Source organism: Medicago truncatula, chromosome 5 (genome assembly GCF_003473485.1).
Source record: "Medicago truncatula cultivar Jemalong A17 chromosome 5, MtrunA17r5.0-ANR, whole genome shotgun sequence".
NCBI lineage: Eukaryota > Viridiplantae > Streptophyta > Magnoliopsida > Fabales > Fabaceae > Medicago > Medicago truncatula.
The window spans coordinates 41057406-41074898 of record NC_053046.1 but is presented as its reverse complement, the minus strand read 5'-3'; the positions used below and the strand labels follow the sequence as shown (position 1 = coordinate 41074898).

General features: G+C 32.1%; 1 protein-coding gene and 1 pseudogene across 2 annotated transcripts in view; one reads left to right on the top strand and one right to left on the bottom strand.

Annotated features, from left to right (window-relative positions):
* The window catches only part of LOC11437052 (ubiquitin carboxyl-terminal hydrolase 12), a 53340-nt gene that overhangs the window by 24985 nt on the left and 10862 nt on the right, over positions 1-17493 (top strand). The window lies entirely within an intron of this gene.
* On the bottom strand, positions 8684-10050 carry LOC11426761 (60S ribosomal export protein NMD3-like; annotated as a pseudogene).

Below are 17493 nucleotides of genomic sequence, written 5' to 3'. Positions count from 1 at the left end.
CGACCAAACTTTCTAAAATGAGTATTTACTTATTGAATAAAGAATTGTCAGTATTAATCTTTTTTTGTTATTACAATATTAATGTAAAAAAACATAGGTCGTTAATGTATGTCAAATATCAAAATACGTCTAATTCAAGAAGTACCCGTAATTCATAGCATTTGAAATATATTTTGATTTTAACTAAAAAGTTATAATAACTTATGTGATTTATGCTTAAATATGAAATTAGAATTAAAATTATGAGCTACTAACATAATATACCAACACAAATTGAAACTTTGACTATATTGCAATGGAGTATCTTTTACTATTTTATTGTGTTGTAACACTTTATTTGGATGGATTTTAAATCCAACCTTTTTATTTCCAAACATAAATCCAACGTTCTTTAATAATCTTCTTTTCATTTTCATTTCTTTTTAAGTATCGTTTTAAAATAATACACTTAATTTAAGAAAGTTAGTTAATATTTTAAGCTTTTTCTCCTATCATACACTCATTTTAATCAACAAATAAATTCGTATATTTTTTTTAAAATAAATTTTCACTCTATGAAATCATTATTATAGGTAACAAAATTTTGTCTCGTGAAAGTTTTATTTAATTTTATTTTTCTAATCATGGAAGTTTAAATTTGTTTCATGAAAGTTTAAATTTGCAGACAATAAAAAACAAAGTTTGTTTAAAAAAAATCAATTTTTCAGTTGTATCAAAAAAGAATAAGTAAGAGCGAAAATTAAGATAATTGATAAGTTATATTTTTAAATTATAAAAACAACAGTTGAATAAAAACACAAAATTTTCATATAACCCTCAATAATGTTGGTGATCCTTAATTGCTTTGTTCATTCACTTGATCATTTGTGTCCTATAAATATGACTCATGTTAGTGTAAAGACACACATGAAGAGAATACTGCACCAAATTTTCATCTTTAATATTGTGCTTTTTGTTTATTCTCTAACAAAAATACAATGTTTTTTTATATAGATATCTATGTTGAGCTAATATAAAAATATTAGTATTTTTGAGGAAAAATTACAGTTAGATGATAGATTAAATTACATTGACTAATAAATTAATTAATGATAAATTATATGTTGTTGTTAGTCAAGGATATTTTTGTCTTTTAAAAAAATAGTAGTATATTTTTCTCTTATATTTCTTTCTACTTTCTCTTATATCAAACAACCAATCAAACTTCTACTAAAAAATAAAAAATAAAAGCACTTATTGATGGAAATGGATTATGCGATGTATGAGAGGGCCTAAGCTTAATCCGATGAATGAAGAAGTTTGACAGTGATGGCACAGAATACTCCGTACAGGCTATGCGATAGATTCCAGGGCATAGTACTAGGTCAACCGTTGAAACCAGAAGGAAAAAAAGGGAAGGGGAAGAGTAACCTTTTGTCACCTCTCTAACAAAAGGAGAATGAGGTGTTAATGGGCCAATTAACAGCTAACACGTGGCGCGGATCAAAAGGCTGGGTGTGTAGAAGTGGTGGAGTTGGAGGACAGAGTTTTGGGCGGTGATGGATATGCGCCCAGAGGGACATGTTTGGACGCTGAGCTGGCGTTTTGCTCAAATGATGGGCTGCTTGTAGTGGAAAATTGATCTTTCAACTTTCGATCAAAGTTGCTCTAAGCCATTCCAAAATGATTGTGCATGACAATGAGATGGGAATGAGATTTACCTTGGTATTTATATATTTATGTCTTATTCTATCCAATTTAAGGATGATGAGAAATCGAATTTCATCATCTCTTTGACGTCGGGTATATCCGCCTTATCTCCATCCTCGTAATGTATAATTTTTTTTAATAAAAAAAAAAGTATTTTAAATCTTAAGCACAATTTTGTAATACATTATCCAGTATTGAGATGAAGACGAAGATTCTGACTATATGATTGAAATGATTTAGATTTCGAGTTTCTATTTATATAAAAGAGAGAATAAATTGATTTTCTACGTTTAGGACGGGTTTGAGTGTGGGTTTTAGGCGGATATGTATATCCTCGTTACATGTTCCGTATATGGATGGAATTTTGCATCCGTGAATATTTGTGGATAAAATCCGCCACGAACACAGAATGGATATCTTAATGGATATACATGGATAAAATAAACGAATATTTCAACTACCTGCTAATTAATGGATACAGATGCAGATTTCATGGTATCTACACCCGCGGGTATCCGTACCCGCTATTATATAGAGTAAATTACACAAACAACATTAATACTTTTTATCTTTCTAAGCCATAAGCTTTGATATTGTGGGTGTTATTAGTTATTACACGAATTTTATTTTTATTAAACGTAATGAACTTTATTTATGTTTTTGTTGAGTCTATGAATCTACATTTATAGGGTTAATAGTGTTTTTCACCCCTGCAATATATGTCATTTTCGGTTTTGGCCCCTATAAAATTTTCGGTTTGATTTGCACCCTCGTAAAAATTTTATTTTCCAGAAAACACCACTAATAGGCCATTTTCAGAATTTTTTTTCAAGAAATTTTGGTTTTTGAATGGCCTATTAAGGGTGTTTTCCGGAAAATAAAAATTTTACGAGGGTGCAAATCAAACCGAAAATTTTATAGGGGCGAAAATCGGAAATGACATATATTACAGGGATGAAAAACACTATTAACCCACTTTTATATTTTGTTGAGTCAAGATATCAACTCCCTATTCAAATATATGAGGCTATGTACTTCAATACATCAAGCATAAGTGCACCACTTACATCTAAATAAAGGTTTTAAATAAAGGCTTGATGTTGTAATAATTTTCTTATGTCTCACATTGTATTGTGAGAATCTTAGATAGTATGAAGTGTGTTCCAATCCTATGATGTTAGATTCGTTGAGCTAGAATTTTATCCCCGTGAGCATAGCTCAGTTGGTAGGGATATTGCATATTATATGTAGGAGCTGGGGTTCGAACCCCGGACACTCCACTTCTCCACAATTAAATTGTGTGAGCTCTAGCCACTAGACTACTTGACCAAAAAAAAAAAAAGAATTGTGTAATCATATCGGAAATTTATCGTGTAGACCAATGAACATATTATGGTCATTTAAAGGAAAGGTGGCATTTTTTGATACTGATAAAAGTTTAAAGTTCAATTATCTTCTTGTGTAAGTTCAATTATTTTTTCTTCCAATGAACATATTATTTGATCATTAAAAGCGTGAATCCTTTTTAAATGGAATCAGAGATCAGATTTATTACCGATTAATTTAAGGGAAATTCTATGGTGAAGTTGTTCAATTGACTTTTTCGGTGAAGTTACCCTAAATTCAATAATAATGTGCCACATGTCATGTGTGCTGATTGTTGCATAGTATGTGATGTGCATCTGCTCGATATGTTCCACCGTAGACTAGTTTTATTAGATTTTTTGAACTATCAGATTAAACACCTCACTAGTATTATTGTGTTGATTTTCACACTATATTTATTATTTCCTTTCTCTTTTTGACTTTTTCTTCCTTCTATTTCAACAACACATTTATTCCAATTTATTTATTTATTTATTGTTTTAGATCCTAACTAATTAATTTTGATTATTCTTTCATGAACGTCCACCATTGTTGCTTTTATTTTTGTTTTGCTTAAAAAGAAAAACGCAGATTAAAAAAGTTAAAAAGTGAGTTTAATCAATATCAATATATGGAACGAACAGGGGGCCTTATGGTACAAGTACAACGTTATTACCAATGAACCGCAATCAATTTATTCATATTCTTTTTTACGTTTACACTATATACTGAAATGAAGTTGAATCAATTTTTTTTTTTACGTTTGCATCATATTTGCTGGGTTTTTATTTTGTTTTGATGTTTTGATTAATGTTATGGACTTTGATTTATTTGCACCTTCCATGAATTTTGTTTTTGCTACATTTATTTGATGGATTGGAATCTTTTCAAATATGATGCTAGTAATTGGTTAATTTTTCTAGTTAATTGTGACGGTTCTCTTTTTTCGATTGCTGGCTTTGTTCTTCTTGAATGGAAGAATTTGTTCATCTTCAATGGAAGAAGATGAAAGAGGAAGATATACTGAAGAAATTAATCTTATGTAGTTACTTTCACTTAGACAGTTTAGATTTATTTCATGTAGTTTTTTTTTTTGAAGGTTTGAGAAATTGAATCTTTTATGATGATTTGTGATGTAAATAATGAGAAATTGAAATTAGAAGTGTTTTTATCGAAATATAATTTCATTTTTTTTCTAGTTTTTTTCTTTCTTTTATGAAGATGATTGATGAAGATGATAAATGAAAGATGAATATGGTGAAGGAAAGATGAAGATGTTAATTTAATAAAAATCTGAAAAAGAGAATATGAATAAATAAATAAAGGGAAATAAAGAGGAGAGAGAATTGATACTAATTATGTGTAGACAGTATACCACAATAACATAGAGACTAAGTAAATCTAACCATTAAGATCATGAAATAAAGTTTTCATTCTACTTACGGTACTGTAAACCGCCTGCACTGTAACATAATGCATGGTATCTGACGTGTCATCACTTGAAATCTGATTGGTCCATTCAAACGACTTCACCGAAAAAGTCATTTTTCTGACTTCTCCGTAGAAACTCCCTTAATTTAAACCAAGTCTCTTTTTATCTCATGGTATTTCTTTTATGAATACAGTCACTTTGCTAGTCTTCAAACTATCTTTCTTTCATCAATTTATTTTCCGAACTTTTCTAATCAACTAAAAAGTTCTTAACCTATGGAAGATACGTCAATTTAATGCCTTAACTATTATGAAAAACAACAATATTCTGTTAGCTGAGGGACTAAATAGTTAGATGTGAGAATAGTTCGGAGGTTTTTAATAGCCTTGGGATTAAATCAATGAGTAAATTGACCGTTTAATATTGATTTTACTTTTATTATAGTATCTGGTTGATGCATAATATATTTTTTTGTGTGATGTTCTCTATGCCCAGGTCAAACGCAGCTGACATGCCAACTTTCACAAATAAGCTTATCGTTGATGAGCTAAGTTACAACTAAGATGAACTGGAAAAGACACACGCTGATATGTTACTGATGCTGACTGATGAACAAAGATGTGTGCTTGACAAGATCATGGAGTTCGTTGGTTCTGACGACGGTGGTTTCTTTTTCTTATATGGTTACGGTGGTACTTGAAAAACCTTTATATGGAAAACATTGTCGGCTGCTGTTAGATCGAATGAGTTAATTGTATTGAATACTGCATCCAGCGGTATAGCGGCTCTTCTATTACCAGGTGGAAGAACCGCGCACTCGACGCTGATAGTCCTTATTGAGATTAATGAGGCATCATCGCTTACGATGGAAAAGGATAGTCCTAAGGCAGACCTGGTGCGTGCTGCAAAGCTGATAATTTGGGATGAGGCTCCAATGATGCACCGATGGTGTTTTGAGGCAGCTGACCGATCATTGCATGTCCAAGAATGATCCCCTAAACGCGCTTAAACCTTTTGGTGGAATGACAGTAGTTTTACGTGGTGATTTCAGGCAGATATTGCCTGTTGTCCTAGGAGGAACGAGGCCGGATATTGTTGATGCCTCAGTCAATTCGTCAAAGATATTGGCTTATTGTAATATGTTGAGGCTTACTGTTAATATGAGATTGGGTGCAGCTTCGGTACATGCAGAGCATGAAGAAATTGCTAATTTTGGCAAGTGGATACTCTCAATTGGAGACGGCAACGACGCTTCGGATGAGAATGGTGAAATGAAGGTAGATATTCCTAAAGATTTGCTGATATCGGACACAACAAATCCGTTGATGTCACTTATAGACTTTGTGTATCCCGATCTGAATGATAACCTTGGTGCCCAGCTATTTTGCCAAGAAAGGGGAATACTCGCACCAACGCTTGATTCAGTTGAGCATGTTAACGAATTTATGATGTCGTTGATTCCAAGTGAAGAGAAAGAGTATTTAAGCTCTGATTCTGTTTGTAGATCGGGTGACAATTATGATGTCCAAAGCGAGTGGTTCACATCGGAATTTCTTAATGGTATTAAGAGCTCTGGAATTCCAAATCACATGTTGAAATTAAAGGTGGGATGTCCAGTTATGCTGATGAGAAACATCGATCAGGCCAATGGACTGTGTAATGGTACTAGGCTGACAGTTACACATCTAGGGAAGAGCACGATAGCTGCTACCGTAATTACAGGAAAAAGGGCAGGTACCAGGGTATTCATTCCCAGGATGAATCTTATTCCGAGTGATCAAGAACTACCCTTCAAATTCAGGCGCAGACAATTTCCATTGACGCTTTGTTTTGCAATGACAATAAATAAAAGCCAGGGTCAATCTTTATCTCGAGTGGGGGTTTATCTTCATAAGCCTGTGTTCACGCATGGACAACTTTATGTCGCTATCTCTCGAGTAACTTCAAGAAAAGGTCTGAAGTTGCTCATCCTGGATGAAAATAATAATGTTTGTAAGGAGACCACAAATGTTGTGTATCGTGAAGTTTTTCAAAAAGTATGATCATTGGTTATGTTTTAGAATTGTTGTTGCTATAATTTAGAAAACTAAAGTTGCCTATTGTTTGGAAGTCGTTTTATTTTTAATTTCTTTGTAAGGCGTACTGGTCATTATAGACATGCAATTTCTTTATAAGCAGATCCTCCTGACATTGACTATTAATTCATGCACTTTTCAGGTTTAACAATCCGCGGAACCTGTTTTTTTTTTACATCGTTGTTACCCTAAAATACAATATTTACATTAGACCATTTGTTTTGTAAAAATTAAAAACAAATAACAATCGGCGTTTCTGTAGCCCAAACTATATTTATACACACCCGTAAAAAATTAAACGTTTGCATTTACCGACTACGTGTATGCATGTGACAATAACTATTATATAAAAAAATACATATTTTTTAGTTTTTATGATTAATAAAATACATTTTGTCAACAAATATTATTACACAGTACGTCGACGTATTTTTGCAAAAAAATTACATATGCTAATTTTAACAATGAGTGCATCTTATACTACAAATAATTAGTACAAGTATAATAATCCATATATTTTTATCGTTATATGCAATGTTTAGAATAATATAAAATCTATATATATGATCAAAATTTTTTTTTATTTTCCCGTGCTGGCACGGGTCACTATACTAGTTACCGATTAATTTAAACCAAGTCTCTTTTTATCTCATGGTATTTCTTTTATGAATACAGTCACTTTGCTAGTCTTCAAACTATCTTTCTTTCATCAATTTATTTTCCGAACTTTTCTAATCAACTAAAAAGTTCTTAACCTATGGAAGATACGTCAATTTAATGCCTTAACTATTATGAAAAACAACAATATTCTGTTAGCTGAGGGACTAAATAGTTAGATGTGAGAATAGTTCGGAGGTTTTTAATAGCTTTGGGATTAAATCAATGAGTAAATTGACTGTTTAATATTGATTTTACTTTTATTATAGTATCTTGTAGGCTTAATTACATAATTAGTCCCCTAACTTATTTGTTGTTTTCGATTTGGTACCTTATCTTTAAAAGAATTTTGTTTTCTCATTACACAATCAATAAAATTAAAAATGCCTCTCAAACTTGGCATGTTTGTACTTCCCTTTCCCTATCCCTATCTCAAACTAGAGGTGTCACATTTTTGTTTTCTCATAAATGGGATTTAATTTCATAGTACTTTTCAGTAAAATATTTTTTCACACAACAAAAATTTCCCAGCATGTTTAAACAACACCTTAAATCAGATATGACTCACGTAAGGGTGTTAATGTAACGAAACCATGGCATGGAACCCGATTTGTTACCCTGAGCTCCACTGACTGGATTTTGTGGACATACTATGACGTGTATGAACCCAGCCTTGATAAGCATTGTTAACCAAAACTACATTCTAAATATAAAGGAAGGGATCTTGTTTTTTCGATAACTTAGCCTTGAGCAAAGTTTCCAGTAAGAATAAGCCCCAAATACCAACCAGCCACAATATATTTTCAACTATTTATGTAGTTGGAAATCTCCTAATAAATGGGTTGCTAGTTTTTCTTATTACTAACATAATGGATTAATCAGAACCAGAGTCCAAATGTCCAATAGATGGCTTGCTCTGAATAAACTATATCTACAATCATATAACAAATCCACAAAATATTTGAGTCAAACACCCAGATGAACGCAGAAAAAAATATAATACCATACCAACTGTTTTAGGTTTATAAAACTGAGACTTACATACAAGAAAATCAAACCAATGAATGCACATTAGTTGCGTAATTGTTAACCGCATAATGAAGGTCAAAAACCAGTATTGGAGAGATATACGATCACATTGGCGCCAAGCTGCCTAGGGAAGAGTTTTCTGCATAGACTTTTACAGAAGCATGGTGAAGATGCAAATATCACACTTTAATATAGCTTGGGTGCCACTCTAGTCTACTAATTCCAAGTGAAGAGAAGCGAAACTAGCCATGTTTGAATGCAAGAGTTGTATAAACCAGTTTTGCTGCAAAATCTACATCCCTAAGGCTTTGAGATTTAAACCTGAGATTGTGAAGGGGTTTAAGACAATAATTTTCAAGCTCATGTTGTAAGTTGCTGTAAGATTTCTAGTGCAACATATGGAAGACAGGAAAGTAAATGGTAGGGTGAGGTGAAATGGTGAAAGTAACTTTTTATGCCGAATATATTGACAGACATGTTTTGGGAAGCAAGATCAACACACGGAACATATTCTTGTGATCGGAATAAACATAAATATCAAACAGAAATTGCAAACTGCAGCAACCTAAGTGAAAAGCACTTGTTCTTGTCATTGGAATAAACATAAACATTAAACAGAAATTGCAAATAGAAATAGAAAGAACCTAATAAATGAAAAGCATCTTCCTTGATTGTTGTTGTTATTATTGGAACAAAAAAACATCAACAAAAGTGATTTTTGTTTAAGCTAGTAACTAGATCATCCGTCAAGCAAGTCCTCCAATGGAAAAAAAGGTCTGGTAGGGGGGATTCTGAAGGGCCCATCATATGTGTAGCTTTTGGTTTGATCTCGGTAGGCTGCTCTTACGCTGAAGATGAGTTTAGTGTTTTGTTGTAGATCATTGAAGAAGAGTTGATAATCAGATTCCCACTTATCCTTGACAGCAACAACTCTACCATTCACTTCGGCATAACTAATCTTGCTGATCAAAATGGCAGCAGGAAGGTTGTTATTGGTGTTGGTGTCAGCTCCTCCTTCTCCTACTCCTCCAGACAGGTCATAACCAAGAGCATGGTCACCGGGTTTTAAAATACGACCAAGATGAGTCCTGATTTGAAAAGTTGTGTCATTATTTCCAGTATCTTTCACACGAGCAACCACAGCATCAGCTAAACGATATTTTTTGGCGGCAGCAGCAGCAGCAGCATCCTTCTCCTTCTTGTTCTCCTCCACCACCTCTTCTTCTTCTTCTTCATCTTGATTGTCCTGGAGGAGGACAATATCGAGAACAACATATTCGACTAACTGAGTCCTATTGAATGAATGTGTGAATGGTGCTTTCCAGTACTGATGAGCATCTAAGAAACAGTGGGTCAAGGTAAATGGATCAAGCAAAGTAAATGTTTTGGCAACCCTAGTGCATATGACAATATTTGGACCCAAAGAAGCAACAACGTTAGGAGGCAGAAAGATCAAATCCCCGCAGCAAATGGGGACGATTTTAACACGAAAAAGGTATATTTCACTTTCAGGAAGAATCATATCCCAATCAAACTTGACACAGGAAGTATTTTCTCAATAAGTTCCACAAAATCCCAAGCATAAGATGTTAAACGGAAACAGAAAGAAAAACCTTCATCAATGTCGTATTTGATTCTCTTAGCTTTACGAACGGTACCAAAATTGTTCAAAACGCTGATCTGCTCCAAATGAAAGAAAGTACGCAGCTGACAAACATGTTGTTGACGAACATTCACAACAACAGAACGCCACCACCCTTCCTCCATCTTCTCCACTCTTTGACCTAATTTCTTTGCAATTGCAATACGCCAGCCGAAGTCACTCACTTTTCTATCTACTAGATTACTAACCCGTGCGCCGCACGGGTTTTATGAGATGAAAAACATTTGTTAACGATTTCAAAAAAATGAACATTACATTATATAATATTGTCTCTCATTATTATAGATCTCCCGTGAATAGAATAAGATGATGAAATGACAAAAGAAGTCGAAAAACCAAATATTATTATTTATAGGCGAAAATTACGTAAAGAATAAACAATAAACAACATAATAAAAACTCATGTTCAATGACATGATAATAATAATTTGAATCAAAACAAATACACTCAAATTCAATGACATGATAATAATAATTTGAATCAAAACAAATACTTTAGTTACAACCAAACAAAATACATACTAAGATATTTAAGAAAAAAGACTATTATTGATCATAAGATAAAGAAAAATGATTGAGCCTCACTAAATTTATTTATATCAAGTACAATTTTTCTGTTTCTTACTCTCAAGGTATAAACTACATATTTTAGCCATACAAACTCTCAAATTTAGCAGCACTACACACAATCCTTGACTACTTCTATCAATTCATTTCTTGAGTTTCAAATAAGGTTAAACAAAGGAATTCAGCATCAGGGTTCAAATAGTAAATTTATGCAATAGGTTTAGGTTGAAATTAGGGTTAAAATATGCTTCAGTGTTAACTTTAATATATAAGAAGATATATAAGAAGATGTATCGGGAAATTGAGAAGGGGGAAAATATATAAAGTTAACACTGAAGCATATTTTAGCCCTAATTTTAACTTAAACCTATTGCATAAATTTACTATTTTAACCCTGATGCTAAATTCCTTTGTTTAACCTTATTGAATTTTCCCCCTTCTCAATTTCCCGATACATCTTCTTATATATCTTCTTATATATTAAAGTTAACACTGAAGCATATTTTAGCCCTAATTTTAACCTAAACCTATTGCATAAATTTACTATTTTAACCCTGATGCTAAATTCCTTTGTTTAACCTTATTGAATTTTCCCCCTTCTCAATTTCCCGATACATCTTCTTATATATCTTCTTATATATTAAAGTTAATACTGAAGCATATTTTAGCCCTAATTTTAACCTAAATCTATTGCATAAATTTACTATTTTAACCCTGATGCTAAATTCCTTTGTTTAACCTTAATGAATTTTCCCCCTTCTCAATTTCTTGATACATCTTCTTATATATTAAAGTTAACACAGAAGCATATTTTAGCCCTAATTTTAACCTAAACCTATTGCAGAAATTTACTATTTTAACCCTCATGCTAAATTCCTTTGTTTAACCTTATTGAATTTTCCCCCTTCTCAATTTCTCGATACATCTTCTTATATATTAAAGTTAACACAGAAGCATATTTTAGACCTAATTTTAATCTAAACCTATTGCATAAATTTACTATTTTAACCCTGATGCTAAATTCCTTTGTTTAACCTTATTGAATTTTCCCCCTTCTCAATTTCTCGATACATCTTCTTATATATTAAAGTTAACACAGAAGCATATTTTAGCCCTAATCTTAATCTAAACCTATTGCATAAATCTTCTTATATATTAAAGTTAACACATAAGCATATTTTAGCCCTAATTTTAATCTAAACCTATTGCATAAATTTACTATTTTAACCCTGATGCTAAATTCCCTTCTTATATATATATCTTCTTATCTTCTTATATATCTTCTTATATATTAAAGTTAACCCGTAAGCCCTAATTTTAACCTAAACCCTATTGGATAATTTTACTGTTTTAACCCTAATGCTCACACCTAATCTCCTATTTTCATGAACAACCCTAATGCTCACACCTAATCTCCTATTTTCATGAACAAAGCAATTCGGCATCGCTTTATTTCCCCTATTTCTTCAAAACAAATCGCCCTATTTCTTCAACAAAACAAATCGCCATATTGGAATAAAAGGGTTTTGAAAGATTATAGCAACATTTTTTTTTGTTAATATTACAAACAGGTGGAAGAAACATTTCAACAAACAGTTAAATGATATCATTTACGCTAAATGTCAAATATTCGATAAAAGGAAAATTATTTAAATAAAACATTTTACATGTTGAGGTTAAGAATGAGCTATTTTTAGGTACATAATATAACATTAACATATAATTTTTACAAAATAATGAAGTAACATTTTGTCAAAAAAAAAAAAAAAAAAGATGAAGTAACATACCAATAATATAACATTGACATATAATTTTAACAAAAGAATGAAGTAAGACACGATTGATAAAAATTAATATTTTTAAGATGAATAAGTGTGGTGTCTGAGGTTCGAATTCCAACATCTGTATATATTTGGGACCACATGTTTTATTCTCTTTGATATGCATTGAGATTTGTTTTTGTCTACTACATCTACAATGTATATGACCCGTGCGGCAGCACGGGTGGAAAGTCTAGTAATAGTAAATTTATGCAATAGGTTTAGGTTAAAATTAGGGCTACTTTAATATATAAGAAGATGTATCGAGAAATTGAGAAGGGGGAAAATTCAATAAGGTTAAACAAAAGAATTTAGCATCAGGGTTAAAATAGTAAATTTATGCAATAGATTTAGGTTAAAATTAGGGCTAAAATATGCTTCAGTGTTAAGTTTATTATATAAGAAGATATATAAGAAAATATATAAGAAGATGTGTCGGAAAATTGAGAAGGGGGAAAATTCAATAAGGTTAAACAAAAGAATTTAGCATCAGGGTTAAAATAGTAAATTTATGCAATAGGTTTAGGTTAAAATTAGGGCTAAAATATGCTTCAGTATTAACTTTAACTAGACCATTGACCCGTGCTAACGCACGTGTCATTTAAAAAAATTAATACTCACTGAAAAAATAAGACACTGTAGTTCGCTTGAATGTAAAAATTGTCGTGAATCAAAGCAAAATGACAATTACCATAGACTTTGTTATTGTTCCATAATTCTAGTACGTAGTTCCTATAACTGAAGTTCGTTGACATGCAAATACTTTCAATAAGTAAGAAAATGAATAGTACCCAAAAAAGTCCTACACATTACGGAAAACTTCTCTGTAGACCACACTTGATGCAACATCGGTATCATCGCCGTCGTCGTCATTAATCAATATCTTTAAACCACCCCTCGAAGTAACCTGTGATATTGCAATGTACAACTGTCCATGTGAAAAATAACAAAGATGAATCCAAAACGACATCTAAAAATTTCAATAAATAGATAGCTACCTCAGTTGACTCAATCATGCTTTCAATTGTCATTCGGTTAGTGTTGAGCAAGTCATCTGATAAAGACGCGGAGCTGTTCGTTGAAATTTGGCTGACACTTCGGGTGAACTGTATTGATGCATTTTTCATTCTAATAAAATGGCACCAATGTTAATAGAAGAGTGGTGAGACCTCCAGACAACTTAATTATGACCAAAAAAACTTGTCTTTATTCTAAAGCATATGAAAATATAAATGGTTACCGTGTCATGTACGCAGCGACATCAGGCAAATCGCCATTAAGTATCAGCTTAGTCCCATTAAAGGCATTAACAACTCCCATAGCACCTAATTTTTTTAAAAATCAACAGCAAGTGAACATAATTTCCCATTTCATTGTTGATATCAGCAGAAAGCAAAAACTTAAAACACGACATACCTAAATACACGCGTGTCTTGCAAAACTGCAATATCAATATAGTAGGTGTGTCGTTGTCATGGTTGCCAAAAAAGGTCACAATTTTGTCGCCATGTTCACCCCAAAGAGAGCAATGCAAGCGGTTGTTTCTGTAATAAAATATTACCAAAATATCAATTCAGAAACATAAGGTATATTAAAATTATATTACAACCAGGTACAAAGAAAGAGACAAATCTTACTCAAGATCTTCTAAAGTGAGATCAATAACCCTGCTTTTCCTTCTGTCCTTTTCAGTTTCCCTTATATCACCTCTTTCAATTACATGACCAATAACATCTGAAATTACGTATACAAAAGCAAAAACAAATGTATGAAATTCCTAAACGAATGCTTATAGGTAGAAATAATGTACAACACACATTCAGAATTCAAGTCCTACCCGTAGATACTTCCTCGACAGTTGAAGAGAGAATTTCATTGAATGGCTTGAACTCAAAAACGTTCATAGGGATAGCAGGCAAGTGTACTTTGGTAAAAGTTGAATTGTGCATCATACTAAGCTTATGTTTGTGTGAAGTTACCTTATAAGGACTTTCATTAAAATCTACAATTGCATTTTCAAGCTGATATGTACCCCCTTCTTGAACCATGGACCTGAACTTTGCCACCAAATCTTTTCTAGCTGTGGCGTGAATACGTCCACCCTGTTGACGACAACAACAACATTAAACAGCTGGTTAAATTACATAACTACAAAACAAAAATGACATTACTTTAATTTTAAAGTTAAGAGTGCAAACATGCAGAAACCTTTTCATCGACCAGTAACATGTTCATGAAAATGATGCTAGTGGGGACCTTCTTCTCTCGAATCAACCAAATGTGAGCAACTCGCACACACATCTTGAGATTCTTTCTTCCTCCAGAAACAGCTGAGATTGGAGTGTATTTGGCAGACATCATTGGCTTGTTTTTTCCTTTCCAAGAAAGAGGATGCTTATTTAGATTGAGATGGTTTGGCTAATAGGTTATGATATATTTATAGGAAAAAGGTGGAATATGTGTGAGTAGGATATGTCGGTTGAGCAATAAAGAGTATTAGTTATCAGGATAAGCACAAAATAGTGGAACAAAATTAGGAAGTGGCCAACATTTTAGGATAAAGATTAATATGAATAAAATGAAATTAATATTGTTGATGGGGCACTTTGTTTTAATTAAGAATTTACATTTTTTTTTTACTTAAGAATTACCATAGTTGATTCGCCAAAACATATTTTAGAGATGTGGATGAAATGTGTAATAGTTACTTGAATGAGATGAATTATGATTTTTAGTTTGTTTCCACCCAAAACATATTTTAGATATGTGGATGAAATCCCCTACTTATTTGAATGAGAGAAATAAGGATTTTCGTTTGTTTCCACCAAAAAGTTACTTTAGAGATGTGGATGAAATCTCTTAGTTACTTGAATGAGAAGAATTAGGATTTTTAGTTTGTTTCCACCGAAAACATATTTTAGAGATGTGGATGAAATCCCCTACTTATTTGAATGAGAGAAATAAGGATTTTAGTTTGTTTCCACCAAAAAGTTAGATTAGAGATGTAGATGAAATCTCTTAGTTACTTGAATGAGAGAAATTAGGATTAGGATTTAAGTTTGTTTCCACCCAAAACATATTTTAGAGATGTGGATGAAATCTTTAGTAGTTACTTGAATGAGAGGAATTAGGATTTTTAGTTTGTTTCCATCCAAAACATATTTTAGAGATGTGGATGAAATCTTTAGTAGTTACTTGAATGAGAGGAATTATGATTTTTAGTTTGTTTCCACCCAAAACATATTTTAAAGATGTGGATGAAATCCCCTAATTATTTAAATGAGAGAAATAAGGATTTTAGTTTGTTTCTACCAAAAACTTAGTTTAGAGATGTGGATGAAATCTCTTAGTTACTTGAATGAGAGAAATTAGGATTAGGATTTTAGTTTGTTTCCACCCAAAACATATTTTAGAGATGTGGATGAAATTCCCTAATTATTTGAATGAGAGAAATAAGGATTTTAGTTTCTTTCCACCAAAAAGTTAGTTTAGAGATGTGGATGAAATCTCTTAGTTACTTGAATGAGAGAAATTAGGATTAGGATTTTAGTTTGTTTCCACCCAAAACATATTTTAGAGATGTGGATGAAATTCCCTAATTATTTGAATGAGAGAAATAAGGATTTTAGTTTCTTTCCACCAAAAAGTTAGTTTAGAGATGTGGATGAAATCTCTTAGTTACTTGATTGAGAGAAATTAGGATTAGGATTTTAGTTTGTTTCCATCCAAAACATATTTTATAGATTTGGATTAGTAATTGTTAGTAATAATGTTAAGAGGAGACGTTACACAACTATGCTACTAAATTGATTCTAGTAATTGTTACTAATAATGTTACTAAAAGCCATGTTACTAAAATGCTTCAGTAACACAACCATGCTACTAAATTGATTCAGCAACACAAAAACAAACACAAATATATAAATCAAAAAGCAAAGCAAGCAAGGCTAAATTATTTATGAAATTCAAGGGACATTTGCTAAATTCAAAGACAAAAAAAATAGATGCTTCCAAAACTTTAAGAAACTAAAACTTAAAATTCAAATTGAAAAGGTCTTGCACAATTTATCTAAACATGGACTAATTGTAAATAACATCAAGGTAGATGGTATCATGTGACCCAACCATCGGAGCATCCCCTCTGATCTTCACACCTTGTTGGACTTAGGATCAGTCAATATTGCATAGCGCCCAATTTGATCTCCGAAATCACCGCCAAACATGTTTGGCAAGCATACTGCACCCTAAAAAAATAACAAACAAAAACATCACAAACATTGATAAAATAGAATGCAAATAATTAAGAATAGGTATATTTCGCAAAAAACACATACAACATCAATGTCATATTCAACGATATATGATCTGTATTTCAGTCTGAGCTTGTTGATTGCTTTGTCAAGATCGGAAAAAGAGTTTTTCACCAACGGACCTACAAAAGATTGAAAGGGATTGAAAGAATGATTTATACTTTCAAACAGCGAGGAATAAGAGCAAAAATCTATATATTTAGTTTAAACCAGAGTGGAATGAAGATATGGTTACCAGTGAGGTAGTGGTATGACAACAAAGTTTGAATGTTTCTGGAAGCCATGTTGATTAAGAAATTTCGGTTTAAGAGAAAGGTATGGTTTTAGAAATAGATTTCGGTTTAGGAGAAAGGATTTAAATATATTGGTGAGGGTTTGGAGGAGGGGAGTTAGGAGATATGGTTTATGGAAATCAATTAGATAGGTTTTAGGGGGAGTGAAGTTAGGAAATCATGGTTAGGGTTTCGAGGAGGGGAATTAGGAAATATGGTTAGGTTTTGAAGGAGGGAAAAGTTGCTAAAATATTAGGTTAAAATATTAGGTTAAAATTAGGGCAACCAAGCTTTGTTTAGGAATAAGAGATATATAAGAAGATTTATTTGTTGTTTAGGGCCAGAATTTTCAGTTCTAATCGCGGGTTTGGCCCACTTAATGGGCCACTCATAATATCATATTAAGCATTTCTTATTGCACCCTCCAACCTTCTTTTATGTCCTACTAGACTTTAGACCCGTGCGTCGCACGGGTCATTTCGATTAATATATAAGAATAAGTAATGGTAAAAAAATCCTAAAATAAATAAAAGATTAAGAGTATTATATATTTTACTTACGCAAGTTCAAAAAATAAAGTAGGAGATGACATGAAATCGTTTAGTTGAAACGAA